This window comes from Ranitomeya variabilis, chromosome 1, assembly GCF_051348905.1.
Source record: "Ranitomeya variabilis isolate aRanVar5 chromosome 1, aRanVar5.hap1, whole genome shotgun sequence".
In the NCBI taxonomy this organism is placed as follows: domain Eukaryota; kingdom Metazoa; phylum Chordata; class Amphibia; order Anura; family Dendrobatidae; genus Ranitomeya; species Ranitomeya variabilis.
The window spans coordinates 812,872,974-812,892,204 of NC_135232.1; positions in this window are offsets into that span (position 1 = coordinate 812,872,974).

Sequence of the window (19,231 nt, forward strand, 5' to 3'; positions counted from 1 at the left end):
GTCACTTATTTAACTATAACCCACAATGTTATGTGTATCGAGGAAATCATCCAGCACTTCATTAAAAGCTGTTATAGTGTCTGCCATTACTACCTCTTGTGGTAGGGCATTCCATAGTCTGACTGCTCTAACTGTAAAGAACTCTTTCCTGTTTAGCTGCCTGAATTGCCTTTCCTCCAACCTTAATGAATGCCCCCTGGTCCTTAGTATTGTCTTTGGAAGGAATAAGTAATGTGAAAGTCCTTGTACATGTAAATGAGATCTCCTCTGAGGCGCCATTTTTCTAAGCTAAACAAGCCCAACTTTTCCAACCTCTCATCATATGAGAGGCTTTCCATCCCTTGTAATAATCTAGTTATGTGCCTTTGAACTGACTCTAACTTCTGAATATCCTTTTTAAAATATGAAGCCCAAAACTGGATACCATATTCTATATGTGGCCTCATCAGCAATTTATAAAGGGGTTACAATTTGTTGGGATTGCGGGATTTTATCTCTTTTTTTATACATCCTAAAATCTTGTTTTCTTTTGCGGCTGCTGCTTGACATTGAGTAATGCTGCTCAGCTTACTTGTAACCAGAATACCCAAGTCCTTTTCCTGTTCTGTAGTCCCGAGTATACTCCCATTTAGTGTATATGAAGCAATAGGATTACTCCATTACAGGTGCATTATTCTACATTTATCTACATTAAACCTCATTTGCCAAGTTTTTGCCCATTCAGTCATCTTATCAAGACGGTTTTGCAGTATTGTAATGTCAAGGTTAGATTTTAATATCCTACATAGTTTGGTGTCATCAGCAAAGACTCACACTTAACTCTCAATCCCATCCACTAGGTTATTAATTAAGAGGTTAAAAAGAATTGGTCCTACCACACATCCCTGCGGTACCTCACCACTGACCATATCCCATTTAGAGAACGCATTATTTATAAATGAGTGAAAACATTCACCAATCTCAAATTCGGTGTGAATATTGCTCATTTGGGTTCGTGTTCAGATTCCCTAGCTTTTTCCCTCAAAGTCAGCAAAATTCCAACAGTTTGGTAAATGATCACGTTTCCAATAATGCTTTTGTTAGGACTTTGGCTGGAATAGTGGTGCTGTATGATGAGTGGGGGGAATGTGTTTGATGAGGGCAAGGGGTGGGGAGAGGTCAGAGGAGCAGCAGACTGTTTTTTGTCTTTTTTATAACTTAATGTATGGCGATTCCAGCCACCAATTAGGGCGCAGACGCCATCCACAACGTCCAGACACAAAGGCTTCTGTCATTAACTGCCATAGTTACATGTCCCTCTCCATATAACAAGCAGACATGTTTTGGTAGCGCCATTTTGTTAGTGTAACAGTGTAGCTAGATAGGATCCTGTGTGTAGTCGACCTTCCAGCATCTAACTTGTTTGTGCTAATAGTGGTGTGCAGGCAGGAGGCCACATTTCCTAATCAAAATCTTTTGTGCCAATATTGTAGTGCAGTCAGGAGGCCACATTTCCTAATCAAAATTGATTGTGCTAATACTGTGGTGCAGGCAGGAGGCCACATTTCAGAATCTAAATCACTATTCTTATAATAGTGTGGTCCAGACACACTATCTCAGCAAATAAAAACTGATAGTTACTTTAGTGACAGGTGACTATCAGGTCTGGGCTTAGGGTTGTGAAACAGCTGGTTAAAGATGGGAAGGGTATATTCAAATGAGTGGGAAAAATCATGGTCCAAGTAGACCAGGGAATAGGCTTGGTATTCGATGTGTATGTGGGTTAGGTGGTAATGTTACTGAAAGCTCTACTAAACAAACACCATCTCGTCCTACTTGACTCATTTTCTTTGGCAGCCGTACAGTGGTGCCAGCAGATAGCATCACCTGCTCCTTGAAAAAAATCTATGTCTATGCACTTCACTACTGACACCTGGACGAGCAAACATGGCCAGTGATATTACATCTCCCTAACTGGACACTGGGTGACTCTGGTGACTGTGAGTGCTGGCGGACAAGGGGCTGTTAGACAAGTCTTGGAATCCCTAAGGCTTGTGGGACAAACCTGTGTATCTAAAACTTTCTCTGCTGATTCTGCCTCCTCCATCTCCTCTAGGGCCTCCACCTCCACCCTCAGCCACTTCCTTAACGAGACACAAGTTCCAACAGTGCAGAGAGAATCCCCTCCACCTCCGTACTGTGCAAAAAAGGCTCACTGCAATGAGGTAGTGTTTAACTTAATATGTCTTGGAGATCGCAGTCACACAGCTCAAGAGTTGTGCACAGCTATCCAGGCCGAGTTTTAGCAATGGCTGTATCCACTCCAGGGAAGGCCGTGTGCAATAACGGTGCAAACCTGGTGGCATCCCTACACCGGGGCAACTGTTATGGACCTGGTGGTTAGGAGCACCCGAAGTGACCTGATGGTTAAAACAGAAAACCTCGGACAAGCTCTGAGGAGGTGGTAACTCTACTGACCGCAATCCGTAATCCTATCACACACACTAGAAATAGCCGTGGAGCGTACCTAACTCTCCCTAGATGCCTCTTCACAGCCTAAGAGCTAACTACCCCTAAAGATAGAAATAGCAGCCTACCTTGCCTCAGAGAAATTCCCCAAAGTAAAGGTAGCCCCCCACAAATATTAACTGTGAGTTAAGAGGGAAGTGACAAACACAGGAATGAAACAGATTTTAGCAAAGGAGGCCGAATCTTCTCTAGAAAGACAGAGGATAGGAAAGGGAACTATGCGGTCAGTATTAAAAACTACAAAAACGACGCAGAGTGTGCAAAAAGACCTCCACACCGACCCACGGTGTGGAGGTGCAGCTCTGCACCCCCAGAGCTTCCAGCTAGCAAGGAAATATCATAATAGCAAGCTGGACTAGAAACATAGCATATACTGAAAAATATATTCAAAAACCGATGAACAGCAAATGACTAGCAAGGACTTAGCTTCTGCTGGAGTAGACAGGTCATCTGAGAAATCCAAGAGAGATCTGAACCAGTACTGAGACATTGACAGCTGGCATGAACTAACGACCTGGGCAGAGTTAAATAGGGAAGCGAGCAGAAGCAATAAACAAGGGCAGCTGAGAAAGCCAACCTCAAAGATCAGCAGTTCCACTCAAAGCCACCAGAGGGTGTCCAAGGACAGAACTCACCAAAGTACCATTCACGACCACAGGAGGGAGCCCGAGAACGGAATTCACAACAGGCAACCTCAGACAAGTGCCTTGTGTGGCTCATGTCCTCAACCCAGTGTTACAAGAATTTCTTCACCACTATTCCAGCCTGGATGCAATGCTGCAGAAAGCACATTCACTGTGTGCTCACTTCAACTATTTGCACACCGCAGGTCATCGACTTGCATCGCTAGAGGTGTTTTCGCCTACTGGTTAACCTTTTGATATGCGATGTGCCAAAACAGTGGAATTCCACTCTGCACATGTTGCAGAAATTGTGGCAGCAGCGACAGTCCCTGGTGCAGCATGTATTTTTGCATAGCCTGGGCCAACGCAGTACGTGGTACAAATCACACTTGCAGAGTGGGTACAGAAGAAGAAGCTCTTAACCCTTCTGCACAGTTACAAAATGGCAACTAAGATGGTTAGCACTGACGATGCCATCATCAGCATCACTATTCCAGTTATCTACATGCTGGAGCACACTTAGAATAGTCTGCAAGAGTAGGTGGTGGTCCCAGAAGAAGAGGTGGAAGCAGAGGAGGATGGGCATGGGATAACAAGATCTTTATGTTCCAGACTGTCATTGCACTGGCGGGAGCCATTGGAGGATGGATTACAGTGATCGAGGTACCAGAAAAACTGTTACTGAAGGTGCCGGAGCTGAGAAACAAATGAAGGAGAATGAGGAGGTTATGGGCGCTCAAAAGTCAGGAGATGAAGAGGATAATAATCCTCTCTCTGCTGTTCATGGTTGGTGGCAGGGTATGTAGGAAGCAAGCTTGAGCATTACCCCACCACCAACACACCATGGACTTCAAGGAAGCACCCAACACATGAGCACTGTCTTGCTGCACTATCTGCAATATGATGCCCGCATTGTTAGGATTAGAAATAGTGCTGACTACTGGGTTTCCACTTTGTTAGATTAATGGTACAAGAGTAAATTTAGTCAGATGATTTCCCTCTGGAAAGGGACACATGCGTGCTGGAGTATCGAAACAAACTTGTAGACAATCTTAAGAGTGGTTTTCCCCAAGACAGCAGTGAGGCACGCAGTGTGCATCATAGTTATAGACTTCTGTTATGACCCCAGTGGACAGGGTCTCAGAGGAACGTGTAAGTCTGCAAGATACAAAAATCCAGCTCATAGGGCTGTGGTAACTGGGTTGACCAAATAGCTACTCCTAACGCCAACACTAGAAGTAGCCGGGGATCATGCCTACGGTGATCGCTAGATGACTCGCGCCAGCCGGAGAATCTAACTACCCCTAGGAGAAGAAAACAAAGACCTCTCTTGCCTCCAGAGAAAGGGACCCCAAAGCAAGATACAAGCCCCCCACAAATAATAACGGTGAGGTAAGAGGAAATGACAAACACAGAAATGAACCAGGTTCAGCAAAGAGAGGCCAGCTTACTAATAGCAGAATATAGCAAGATAACTTATCTGGTCAACAAAAACCCTATAAAAATCCACGCTGGAGATTCAAGAACCCCCGAACCGTCTAACGGTCCGGGGGGAGAACACCAGCCCCCTAGAGCTTCCAGCAAAGGTCAGGATACAGATAGGAACAAGCTGGACAAAAATACCAAACAAAACAAAAGCAAAAAGCAAAGAAGCAGACTTAGCTTGAAAAACAGGAACCAGGATCAGAGGACAAGAGCACAACAGATTAGCTCTGATTTCAACGATGCCAGGCCTTGAACTGAGGGTCCAGGGAGCTTATATAGCAACGCCCCTGAACTAACGGCCCAGGTGAGGATATAGAAAAAGACAGACGCTCCAGAGTCAAATCACTAATGACCACTAGAGGGAGCAAAAAGCAAAATCACAACAGTACCCCCCCTTAGTGAGGGGTCACCGAACCCTCACCACGACCACCAGGGCGATCAGGATGAGCGGCGTGAAAGGCACGAACTAAATCGGCCGCATGAACATCAGAGGCGACCACCCAGGAATTATCTTCCTGACCATAGCCCTTCCACTTGACCAGGTACTGAAGCCTCCGCCTGGAGAGACGAGAATCCAAGATCTTCTCCACCACGTGTTGTGAAATTGGATTCTGGGCTCCCCCGGTGGCCACTTGTGGAATTTAACTTGTGTGCATCATCCCCTCTGTTCACCTGCTCCTATCAGGATGTGGGAGTCGCTATATAACCTTGCTCCTCTGTCAGTTTCATGCCGGTCAACAATGTAATCAGTAGCCTTTCTGTGCTTGTTCCTGCTACTAGACAACTCCCAGCTAAGTTGGACTTTTGTCCTTGTGTGTTTTTGCATTTTGTTCCTGTTCACAGCTGCTGTTTCGTTACTGTGTCTGGAAAGCTCTTGTGAGCGGAAATTGCCACTCTGGTGTTATGAGTTAATGCTAGAGTCTTAAAGTAATTTCTGGATGGTGTTTTGATAGGGTTTTCTGCTGACCATGAAAGTGCCCTTTCTGTCTTCATGCTATCTAGTAAGCGGACCTCGATTTTGCTAAACCTATTTTCATACTACGTTTGTCATTTCATCTTAAATCACCGCCAATATATGTGGGGGCCTCTGTCTGCCTTTTGGGAAAATTTCTCTAGAGGTGAGCCAGGACTGTCTTTTCCTCTGCTAGGATTAGGTAGTTCTCCGGCTGGCGCTGGGCATCTAGGGATAAAAAAACGTAGGCATGCTACCCGGCCACTTCTAGTTGTGCGGCAGGTTTAGTTCATGGTCAGTATAGTTTCCATCTTCCAAGAGCTAGTTCTCATATATGCTGGGCTATGTTCTCTCGCCATTGAGAATCATGACAGTTTGACCGGCCCAAAAAAGGGTTAAATTACTGGCTGAGAAAGGAGAGAAAAAAGAAGTCTGCTACAATTTTTTTTTTTTTTTTCCCTCTAGTTCTGAGTGTGCTCTTAATTGAATCACTTGCTAGTCTGCCTATACTGCAGCCTTCCTCTCTTCCTCTCCTTCTAATCCTTGAATGGCTCTGTGTTCACCTGTTTCAAATGGATCTTCAGAGTGTAGCTACAGGTTTGAATAATCTCGCCACAAAGGTACAAAATTTGCAAGATTTTGTTGTTCATGCACCTATGTCTGAGCCTAGAATTCCTTTGCCTGAATTCTTCTCGGGGAATAGATCTCACTTTCAAAATTTTAAAAATAATTGCAAATTGTTTTTGTCCCTGAAGTCTCGCTCTGCCGGAGACCCTGCACAGCAGGTCAGGATTGTAATTTCCTTGCTCCGGGGCGACCCTCAAGACTGGGCTTTTGCATTGGCACCAGGGGATCCTGCGTTGCTCAATGTGGATGCGTTTTTTCTGGCCTTGGGGTTGCTTTATGAGGAACCTCATTTAGAGCTTCAGGCGGAAAAGGCCTTGATGTCCTTGTCTCAGGGGCAAGATGAAGCTGAAATATACTGCCAAAAATTCCGCAAATGGTCTGTGCTTACTCAGTGGAATGAGTGCGCCCTGGCGGCGATTTTCAGAGAAGGTCTCTCTGATGCCATTAAGGATGTTATGGTGGGGTTCCCTGTGCCTGCGAGTCTGAATGAGTCCATGACGATGGCTATTCAGATCGATAGGCGTCTGCGGGAGCGCAAACCTGTGCACCATTTGGCGGTGTCTACTGAGAAAACGCCAGAAAATATGCAATGTGATAGAATTCTGTCCAGAAGCGAGCGGCAGAATTTTAGACGAAAAAATGGGTTGTGCTTCTATTGTGGTGATTCAACTCATGTTATATCAGCATGCTTTAAGCGTACTAAGAAGCCTGACAAGTCTGTTTCAATTAGCACTTTACAGTCTAAGTTTATTCTATCTGTGACCCTGATTTGTTCTTTGTCATCTATTACCGCGGACGCCTATGTCGACTCTGGCGCTGCTTTGAGTCTTATGGATTGGTCCTTTGCCAAACGCTGTGGGTATGATTTGGAGCCATTGGAGGCTCCGATACCTCTGAAAGGGATTGACTCCACCCCATTGGCTAGTAATAAACCACAATACTGGACACAAGTGACTATGCGTGTTAATCCGGATCACCAGGAGGTTATTCGCTTTCTGGTGCTGTATAATCTACATGATGTTTTGGTGCTGGGATTGCCATGGCTGCAATCTCATAACCCAGTCCTCGACTGGAGAGCTATGCCTGTGTTAAGCTGGGGATGTAAAGGAACTCATGGGGACGTACCTTTGGTTTCCATTTCATCATCCATTCCCTCTGAGATTCCTGAATTCTTGTCTGACTTTCGTGACGTTTTTGAAGAACCCAAGGTTGGTTCACTACCTCCGCACCGGGAGTGCGATTGTGCCATAGACTTGATCCCGGGTAGTAAATACCCTAAGGGTCGTTTATTTAATCTGTCTGTGCCTGAACACGCTGCTATGCGAGAATATATAAAGGAGTCCTTGGAAAAGGGACATATTCGTCCTTCGTCATCTCCCTTAGGAGCCGGTTTTTTCTTTGTGTCTAAGAAAGACGGCTCTTTGAGGCCGTGTATTGATTATCGACTTTTGAATAAAATCACGGTTAAATATCAATATCCGTTACCACTGCTTACTGATTTGTTTGCTCGTATAAAGGGGGCCAAGTGGTTCTCTAAGATTGATCTCCGTGGGGCGTATAATTTGGTGCGAATCAAGCAGGGGGATGAGTGGAAAACCGCATTTAATACGCCCGAGGGCCATTTTGAGTATTTGGTGATGCCTTTTGGTCTTTCAAATGCCCCTTCAGTCTTCCAGTCCTTTATGCATGACATTTTCCGCGATTATTTGGATAAATTTATGATTGTGTATCTGGATGATATTCTGATTTTTTCGGATGACTGGGACTCTCATGTCCAGCAGGTCAGGAGGGTTTTTCAGGTTTTGCGGTCTAATTTCTTGTGTGTGAAGGGTTCTAAGTGTGTTTTTGGGGTTCAGAAGATTTCCTTCTTGGGATACATTTTTTCCCCCTCTTCCATCGAGATGGATCCTGTCAAGGTTCAGGCTATTGGTGATTGGACGCAACCCTCTTCTCTTAAGAGTCTTCAGAAATTTTTGGGCTTTGCTAACTTTTATCGTCGATTTATTGCTGGTTTTTCTGATGTTGTAAAACCATTGACTGATTTGACTAAGAAGGGTGCTGATGTTGCTGATTGGTCCCCTGATGCTGTGGAGGCCTTTCGGGAGCTCAAGGGCCGCTTTTCTTCCGCCCCAGTGTTGCGTCAGCCTGATGTTGCTCTTCCTTTTCAGGTTGAGGTCGACGCTTCTGAAATCGGAGCTGGGGCGGTGTTGTCGCAGAGAAGATCCGACTGCTCCGTAATGAGACCTTGTGCTTTTTTTTCCCGTAAATTTTCGCCCGCCGAGCGGAATTATGATATTGGGAATCGGGAGCTTTTGGCCATGAAGTGGGCTTTTGAGGAGTGGCGTCACTGGCTTGAGGGGGCCAGACATCAGGTGGTGGTATTGACTGACCACAAAAATTTAATTTACCTTGAGTCTGCCAGGCGCCTGAATCCTAGACAAGCGCGCTGGTCGTTGTTTTTCTCTCGGTTTAATTTTGTGGTGTCTTACCTACCGGGTTCTAAGAATGTTAAGGCGGATGCCCTTTCTAGGAGTTTTGAGCCTGACTCCCCTGGTAATTCTGAGCCCACAGGTATCCTTAAAGATGGAGTGATATTGTCTGCCGTTTCTCCAGACCTGCGGCGGGCCTTGCAGGAGTTTCAGGCGGATAGACCTGATCGTTGCCCACCTGGTAGACTGTTTGTTCCTGATGATTGGACCAGTAGAGTCATCTCTGAGGTTCATTCTTCTGCGTTGGCAGGTCATCCTGGAATCTTTGGTACCAGGGATTTGGTGGCAAGGTCCTTCTGGTGGCCTTCCCTGTCACGAGATGTGCGAGGCTTTGTGCAGTCTTGTGACGTTTGTGCTCGGGCCAAGCCTTGTTGTTCTCGGGCTAGTGGATTGTTGTTACCCTTGCCTATCCCGAAGAGGCCTTGGACGCACATCTCAATGGATTTTATTTCGGATCTGCCTGTTTCTCAGAAGATGTCTGTCATCTGGGTGGTGTGTGACCGTTTCTCTAAGATGGTCCATCTGGTTCCCTTGCCTAAGTTGCCTTCTTCTTCCGAGTTGGTTCCTCTGTTTTTTCAAGATGTTGTTCGTTTGCATGGTATTCCGGAGAATATCGTTTCTGACAGAGGGACCCAATTCGTGTCTAGATTTTGGCGGGCATTCTGTGCTAGGATGGGCATAGATTTGTCTTTTTCGTCTGCTTTCCATCCTCAGACTAATGGCCAGACCAAGCGGACTAATCAGACCTTGGAGACATATTTGAGGTGTTTTGTGTCTGCGGATCTGGATGATTGGGTTGCTTTTTTGCCTTTGGCAGAGTTCGCCCTCAATAATCGGGCCAGCTCTGCCACCTTGGTGTCCCCGTTTTTCTGTAATTCGGGGTTTCATCCTCGATTTTCCTCCGGTCAAGTGGAATCTTCGGATTGTCCTGGAGTGGATGCTGTGGTGGAGAGGTTGCATCAGATTTGGGGGCAGGTGGTGGACAATTTGAAGTTGTCCCAGGAGAAGACTCAGCTTTTTGCCAACCGCCGTCGTCGTGTTGGTCCTCGGCTTTGTGTTGGGGACTTGGTGTGGTTGTCTTCTCGTTTTGTCCCTATGAGGGTTTCTTCTCCTAAGTTTAAGCCTCGGTTCATCGGCCCGTACAAGATATTGGAGATTCTTAACCCTGTGTCCTTCCGTTTGGACCTCCCTGCATCCTTTTCGATTCATAATGTTTTTCATCGGTCATTGTTGCGCAGGTATGAGGTACCAGCTGTGCCTTCCGTTGAGCCTCCTGCTCCGGTGTTGGTTGAGGGTGAGTTGGAGTACGTTGTGGAAAAGATCTTGGACTCTCGTGTTTCCAGACGGAAACTCCAGTATCTGGTCAAATGGAAGGGATACGGTCAGGAGGATAATTCTTGGGTCACTGCCTCTGATGTTCATGCCTCCGATCTTGTCCGTGCCTTTCATAGGGCTCATCCTGATCGCCCTGGTGGTTCTGGTGAGGGTTCGGTGCCCCCTCCTTGAGGGGGGGGTACTGTTGTGAAATTGGATTCTGGGCTCCCCCGGTGGCCACTTGTGGAATTTAACTTGTGTGCATCATCCCCTCTGTTCACCTGCTCCTATCAGGATGTGGGAGTCGCTATATAACCTTGCTCCTCTGTCAGTTTCATGCCGGTCAACAATGTAATCAGTAGCCTTTCTGTGCTTGTTCCTGCTACTAGACAACTCCCAGCTAAGTTGGACTTTTGTCCTTGTGTGTTTTTGCATTTTGTTCCTGTTCACAGCTGCTGTTTCGTTACTGTGTCTGGAAAGCTCTTGTGAGCGGAAATTGCCACTCTGGTGTTATGAGTTAATGCTAGAGTCTTAAAGTAATTTCTGGATGGTGTTTTGATAGGGTTTTCTGCTGACCATGAAAGTGCCCTTTCTGTCTTCATGCTATCTAGTAAGCGGACCTCGATTTTGCTAAACCTATTTTCATACTACGTTTGTCATTTCATCTTAAATCACCGCCAATATATGTGGGGGCCTCTGTCTGCCTTTTGGGAAAATTTCTCTAGAGGTGAGCCAGGACTGTCTTTTCCTCTGCTAGGATTAGGTAGTTCTCCGGCTGGCGCTGGGCATCTAGGGATAAAAAAACGTAGGCATGCTACCCGGTCACTTCTAGTTGTGCGGCAGGTTTAGTTCATGGTCAGTATAGTTTCCATCTTCCAAGAGCTAGTTCTCATATATGCTGGGCTATGTTCTCTCGCCATTGAGAATCATGACAACCACGTACTCCAACTCGCCCTCAACCAACACCGGAGCAGGAGGCTCAGCAGAAGGAACCACAGGCACAACATACCGCCGCAACAAGGACCTATGAAACACGTTGTGGATAGCAAACGACACAGGAAGATCCAGGCGAAAGGATACAGGATTAAGAATTTCCAATATCTTGTAAGGACCAATAAAACGAGGTTTAAATTTGGGAGAGGAAACCTTCATAGGAACAAAGCGGGAAGAAAGCCACACCAAATCCCCAACACGTAGTCGGGGACCCACACCGCGGCGGCGGTTGGCAAAGCGCTGAGCCCTCTCCTGTGACAACTTCAAGTTGTCCACCACAAGATTCCAGATCCGCTGCAACCTATCCACCACAGAATCCACCCCAGGGCAGTCAGAAGGTTCCACATGACCCGAAGAAAAACGAGGGTGGAAACCAGAGTTGCAGAAAAACGGCGAAACCAAGGTGGCGGAACTAGCCCGATTATTAAGGGCAAACTCAGCTAACGGCAAGAAGGTCACCCAATCGTCCTGATCAGCAGAGACAAAACACCTCAAATAAGCCTCCAAAGTCTGATTAGTTCGCTCCGTCTGTCCATTAGTCTGAGGATGGAAAGCAGACGAAAACGACAAGTCAATGCCCATCCTACTACAAAAGGATCGCCAGAATCTGGAAACGAACTGGGATCCTCTGTCTGACACAATATTCTCAGGGATGCCGTGCAAACGAACCACGTTCTGGAAAAACACAGGAACCAGATCGGAAGAGGAAGGCAGCTTAGGCAAAGGAACCAAATGGACCATCTTGGAGAAGCGATCACATATCACCCAGATAACAGACATGCCCTGAGACACCGGAAGATCAGAAATGAAATCCATGGAGATATGTGTCCAAGGTCTTTTAGGGACAGGCAAGGGCAAGAGCAACCCGCTGGCACGAGAACAGCAAGGCTTAGCTCGAGCACAAGTCCCACAGGACTGTACAAATGACCGCACATCCCTAGACAAGGAAGGCCACCAAAAGGATCTGGCCACCAGATCTCTGGTGCCAAAAATTCCTGGGTGACCTGCCAACACCGAGGAATGAACCTCGGAAATGACTCTGCTGGTCCACTTATCAGGCACAAACAGTCTGTCAGGTGGACAAGAATCAGGCCTATCAGCCTGAAATCTCTGCAACACACGTCGCAGATCTGGAGAAATAGCTGACAAGATAATACCATCCTTAAGAATACCAACAGGTTCAGCGACTCCAGGAGCATCAGGCACAAAGCTCCTGGAAAGAGCATCGGCCTTCACATTCTTTGAACCTGGTAAATACGAGACAACAAAGTCAAAACGGGAGAAAAACAATGACCAGCGGGCCTGTCTAGGATTCAGGCGTTTAGCAGACTCGAGATACATCAGATTTTTGTGATCAGTCAAGACCACCACATGATGCTTAGCACCCTCGAGCCATTGACGCCACTCCTCAAATGCCCATTTCATGGCCAACAACTCCCGATTGCCCACATCATAATTTCGCTCCGCAGGCGAAAACTTCCTAGAGAAAAAGGCGCAAGGTCTCATAACAGAGCAACCAGGGCCTCTCTGCGACAAAACGGCCCCTGCTCCAATCTCTGAAGCATCCACCTCAACTTGAAAGGGAAGCGAGACATCAGGCTGGCACAAAACAGGCGCCGAAGTAAACCGACGTTTCAACTCCTGGAAAGCCTCCACGGCAGCAGGAGCCCAATTAACCACATCGGAGCCCTTCTTGGTCATATCCGTCAAAGGTTTCACAATGCTAGAAAAGTTAGCGATAAAACGACGGTAGAAGTTAGCGAAACCCAAGAACTTCTGAAGACTCTTAACTGACGAGGGCTGAGTCCAATCAAGAATAGCTCGGACCTTGACTGGGTCCATCTCCACAGCAGAAGGGGAAAAAATGAACCCCAAAAAGGGAACCTTCTGTACACCAAAAAGACACTTTGAGCCCTTGACAAACAAAGAATTTTCACGCAAAATTTTAAAGACCATCCTGACCTGCTCCACATGCGAGTCCCAATTATCAGAAAAAACCAGAATATCATCCAGATAAATGATCAGAAATTTATCCAGATAGTTCCGGAAAATGTCATGCATAAAGGACTGAAAAACTGAAGGGGCATTAGAGAGCCCAAAAGGCATCACCAAGTACTCAAAATGACCTTCGGGCGTATTGAATGCGGTTTTCCATTCATCCCCTTGCTTAATGCGCACAAGGTTGTACGCACCACGAAGGTCTATCTTGGTAAACCACTTGGCACCTTTAATCCGGGCAAACAAGTCAGACAACAGCGGCAAAGGATACTGAAATTTGACAGTGATCTTATTTAAAAGCCGATAGTCAATACAAGGCCTCAAAGATCCGTCCTTTTTAGCCACAAAAAAGAATCCCGCACCAAGAGGGGAAGAAGACGGACGGATGTGTCCTTTCTCCAGAGACTCCTTGATATATGAACGCATAGCGGTATGTTCAGGTATCGACAGATTAAACAGTCTTCCCTTAGGAAATTTACTGCCTGGAATCAAATCTATTGCACAGTCACATTCCCTATGAGGAGGCAATGCACTGGACCTGGACTCGCTAAAGACATCCTGATAATCAGACAAGTACTCCGGAACTTCCGAAGTCGTAGAAGAAGCAATAGACACAGGCAGGGAATCCTCATGAATACGACAGCCCCAACTAGACACTGACATAGCCTTCCAGTCAAGGACTGGATTATGGGTCTGTAACCATGGCAGCCCCAAAACAACCAAATCATGCATTTTATGTAGAACGAGAAAACGTATCACCTCGCGGTGTTCAGGAGTCATGCACATGGTAACCTGTGTCCAATACTGCGGCTTATTTTCTGCCAATGGCGTAGCATCAATACCCCTAAGAGGGATAGGATTTTCTAATGGTTCAAGAATAAAACCACAGCGCTTAGCAAATGAGAGATCCATAAGACTCAGGGCAGCACCTGAATCTACAAACGCCATGACAGGATAAGATGACAGTGAGCAAATCAAAGTTACAGACAGAATAAACTTAGGATGCAAATTACCAACGGTGACAGGACTAACAACCTTAGATATACGTTTAGAGCATGCTGAGATAACATGTGTAGAATCACCACAGTAGTAGCACAAGCCATTCCGGCGTCAATGAATTTTCCTCTCATTTCTAGTCAGGATTCTATCACATTGCATCAAATCAGGTGTCTGTTCAGACAACACCATGAGGGAATTTGCGGTTTTTCTATCACATTGCATCACATCAGGTGTCTGTTCAGACAACAACATGAGGGAATTTGCGGTTTTGCGCTCCCGCAACCGCCGGTCAATTTGAATAGCCAGGGACATGGTATCATTCAGACCTGTGGGAATGGGAAAACCCACCATAACATTCTTAATGGCCTCAGAAAGGCCATTTCTAAAATTAGCGGCCAGTGCACACTCGTTCCAATGTGTCAGCACGGACCATTTCCGAAATTTTTGGCAATACACCTCAGCCTCGTCCTGGCCCTGAGACATAGCCAGCAAGGCTTTCTCTGCCTGAATCTCAAGATTGGGTTCCTCATAAAGTAAACCGAGCGCCAGAAAAAACGCATCAATATCAGCCAATGCCGGATCTCCTGGCACCAACGAAAAAGCCCAATCCTGAGGGTCACCCCGTAAGAATGAAATAACAATTTTTACTTGTTGAGCAGAGTCTCCAGACGAACAAGGTTTCAGGGACAAAAATAATTTACAATTATTCCTGAAATTCCTAAACTTAAATCGGTCTCCTGAAAACAGTTCAGGAATCGGAATCTTGGGTTCAGACCTAGGATTTCTGGTAACATAATCTTGTATACCCTGCACACGAGCGGCAAGCTGGTCCACACTTGTAATCAAGGTCTGGACATTCATGTCTGCAGCAAGCTTAAGCCACTCTGAGGTAAAGGGGAAAAGAAAAAAAAAAAAAATGAGAGAGGGAAAAAAAACCTCAAAATTTTCTTTCTTATAATCCCACTTCTGCAATGCATTAAACATTTAATACTGGCCTGGCATACTGTTATGACCCCAGTGGACAGGGTCTCAGAGGAACGTGTAAGTCTGCAAGATACAAAAATCCAGCTCATAGGGCTGTGGTAACTGGGTTGACCAAATAGCTACTCCTAACGCCAACACTAGAAGTAGCCGGGGATCATGCCTACGGTGATCGCTAGATGACTCGCGCCAGCCGGAGAATCTAACTACCCCTAGGAGAAGAAAACAAAGACCTCTCTTGCCTCCAGAGAAAGGGACCCCAAAGCAAGATACAAGCCCCCCACAAATAATAACGGTGAGGTAAGAGGAAATGACAAACACAGAAATGAACCAGGTTCAGCAAAGAGAGGCCAGCTTACTAATAGCAGAATATAGCAAGATAACTTATCTGGTCAACAAAAACCCTATAAAAATCCACGCTGGAGATTCAAGAACCCCCGAACCGTCTAACGGTCCGGGGGGAGAACACCAGCCCCCTAGAGCTTCCAGCAAGGGTCAGGATACAGATAGGAACAAGCTGGACAAAAATACCAAACAAAACAAAAGCAAAAAGCAAAGAAGCAGACTTAGCTTGAAAAACAGGAACCAGGATCAGAGGACAAGAGCACAACAGATTAGCTCTGATTTCAACGATGCCAGGCCTTGAACTGAAGGTCCAGGGAGCTTATATAGCAACGCCCCTGAACTAACGGCCCAGGTGAGGATATAGAAAAAGACAGACGCTCCAGAGTCAAATCACTAATGACCACTAGAGGGAGCAAAAAGCAAAATCACAACAGACTTCCAACCTCAGGAACTTCAAGTCGTCAACACACAAACAGCAACAGCAGAAGCAGCTTAAGTGGCAATTTCTGTGAGTCATTTCACACATTTTTTAGGCCAGCCCGTGCACCAGCAGAACAGAGTACAGATTAGAGAGGTTGGTGCCGGAGTATCTCGAGCTCCACGTCAATTTCTTCAGGGAGAATTATGACCCTTTTGCAAATGGAAGATTAGCTTGATCTCGCCTGTCACACCTTGGAAGTTTTTGTCATGCTCGGCAGCCAGTGTTCTCTAAGAATGTGTCTTCAACGCTGCAAGTGGTGACCTGATGGATAAGCGCATCCATCTGTCCCTTGAAAGTCTATACTGCCTAATTTTCATCAAGATGAACAAGTCATGGATCTCAAATGACTTTTGCACCCCAGTCGTAGACTGGGGAGACTAGGCAGTGGTCTAGTTTTTAGTGTGCTGCATTGATCTCACATTATTGCAGTTTGTGACACCTTTGTTGTGGCTTCTGTGCCTGCTGTTGCTACTGCTGCTGATGTTACAATTTTTGGAAATGTGGAGACTCCAAGTTTAGCCTCCATCTGGCAGGTTGTCAGAGCCCCTTTATACTTGTCACAACTCTGTTGTCGGTATCCTTCCCTGACCATAATGCCAGGGGTGGCCTAGCTCACCCTTTTCCTCTGATTACTTCTCATGGTGAAGACGCCAGGGACTCAAATGTTGCCATAGCTCCTGAATCCACCCTTATTTTGTACCCATCTCCAACCAAGGGGAAAGGGTTGTAGTGGACCATGATACATAAACCAGACTAACAAGGTAATACAAACAGGGATAACATAAAAATACCAATCATACAAATATACTCAAACAAAGAGCAGAGGTAAACACCGGGGAGTGGAGGATGGGTTAAAAACAAAGGATAAAAATGGGATTAGCACACACCCAAAACAGTCTGATAAAACCACTAAACGCCTTTCCGAAAAACTACAGCAAATCACCCTCTCCTAACCATGCAGCATGAAGCTAACTCTGGCAATGAGTGCTTGCTAGGGCCCAGATTATATAGGAGATGGGAGTGGCCAACAGTGAACAGCTGAGAGTCTTAATGCAGGAAAGTATCCAAGAGCTCTCAACTGAGCAGATTAAATCCTGCACTGCTAAAAGAAACCTGCACCATTTAATATGAAGGTGAAGTGCTTCTAATCAGTGCAGAAGTAGGAGAAATCAGATGCTGTGGACTTCTGGCTCTTCTTTGTTGCATTAAACCCATGACAGTACCCTCTTTCTAAGAGGTACCTCCAGACTCTCAGATCTGGCTTTATCATGGAAAAGACCAGATCAACCTGACCGCATGGACATCAGATTCTGGTAACAACATCCTCTCTTCAGGACTGTAACCCTTCCAGTGTACTAGATACTGAAACGACCGATGAACTAAGCAAGAATCAATGAGCTTAGCTATGTGAAATTCCAAATTTCCATCCACAATGAATGGAGATGGCAATAGCGGTGATGGTACAGAGGATGCAACATATTTTTTGAGTAGAGATCGATGAAATACATTATGAATCGTAAAGGTGGGTGGCAAAGCAAGGCCGAATGATATAGGATTGACGACGGCCACAATCTTAGGACTGATGAACCTGTGACCTAGTTTCCAAGAGGGAACCTTCAACTTAAATGTTTCTTGAGGAAACCATACCAAGTTACCAACACACAGGTCCAGACCCACCAAACATCTCCGATCAGCCATGCTCTTATATTTTGACCTCACATTCCTCACATTATCAAGAATCCTTTGCCATACAGACCTAACTGATAACGAAAACCATTCTTCTTCAGGTATTCCCGTAGACTAATGACAGCAATTATTTACCGAACATTCAGCTAGATGTAAGAATGTAACCAAATCCTCCTGATTCTCAGACACAAAAAAACTAAGATAAGTCTGCCATTATAAAATTTCTACTGTGGGTCAATTGATGCCACTTTTCCTGATGTATGCCCTTAATTTTTGGAAATGTTTGGACTTCAAGTTGGGTCTCCTTGATGTGCTGCATGCATTTGGCAGGGCTCTCAGAGCACCAGACTTACACCAGTCACTCATCCACCTGTTACTGATCTATGATAGATAGAAATACAGGTCCAAGCCCTGTCCTATGCACCCATGCTGCACAATTATACTATTTGTTTTCTGGGTCAATTGATGCCACTTTTCCTGCTGTCTGCCCATAAATTGAGCTGGTTTGGCAGCTTTTTGCCCCCCCCTGAAGGTGTTGTCTATGTGCTTGATTTTACCTCCCATTGAATTCAATGGGGTTTGAGTGTGAAAGGTTCGCTCATCTCCATTTATGATGACTCTTTGTTTCCTGTCATTTAGCCAATTCCTTACCCATCTACATATTGTATCCCGTAGTCCTTGTTTCTTTAGCTTCAGTATAAGGCTGTTATCTGGTATAGTATTAAATGCCTTTGCAAAGTCCAGATAATTCACATCAACCGCACTGTCAACATCAAAATTTGCAATTACTTTCTCACAGAAACAAAACATGTTGGTTAGACACAACCTATCTTTCCTGAATCCGTGCTGGTTTAAATTTATTATATTTTTCTCTGCAATACATCTCTGTAGGTCATCTATTATGATGCCATCAAAAACTTTGCACACTACTGATGTCAAACTTACTGGACAGTAGTTACCTGGGTCTACCTTCTTTCCTTTCTAAAATATCGGTACCACATCAGCTATCTTCCAATCCTCTGGCACCACCCCTGTTAAAAGAGAGTCTATGATTATGAGATACAGCGGTCTGTCAATTACTAAGCTCAATTTTAGTATCCATGGATGACTGCCCTCTGGGCCAGATGATTTGTCAATATTTAATTTGCTTAGACGCAGGCATACTTCTTAGTTAAACTAGTTATATCAAGTGGTGAGCATTGATTTTTTTCCTTGTTGAAAGATCACCGGAACAAACATGTTATTGGTGAGCATGAATGAAAATTGCCTGTTTAGTATCTCAGCCTTTTCTTTGTCCTCTATAATTATCTTGTTATTTTTGTATTTAAATGGCTGATACCATCTGTTTTTTTTTCTTTTAGGCATTGATGTATTTATATAGTTTTATTTGGATTTATTTTAATGTTGCTGGCAATTTGTTTCTCTGTAGATAACTGCTAGCTTGATTTCTTTTTTACATTTCATATTTAGATCTTTATATTACTGAAATGCTATTTCTGTATTTGTCTTATTAAAGGGAAGAAACCATTATTGATAAATAACACAGTACACAGCTTAAAGGGACTCTGTCACCTGAATTTGGAGGGAACAATTTTCAGCCATAGAGGCGGGGTTTTCGGGTGTTTGATTCACCCTTTCTTTACCCGCTGGCTGCATGCTGGCTGCAATATTGAAGTTCACTCTCTGTCCTCGATAGTACACGTCTGCGCAAGGCAAGATTGCCTTGTGCAGGCATGTACTATGGAGGACA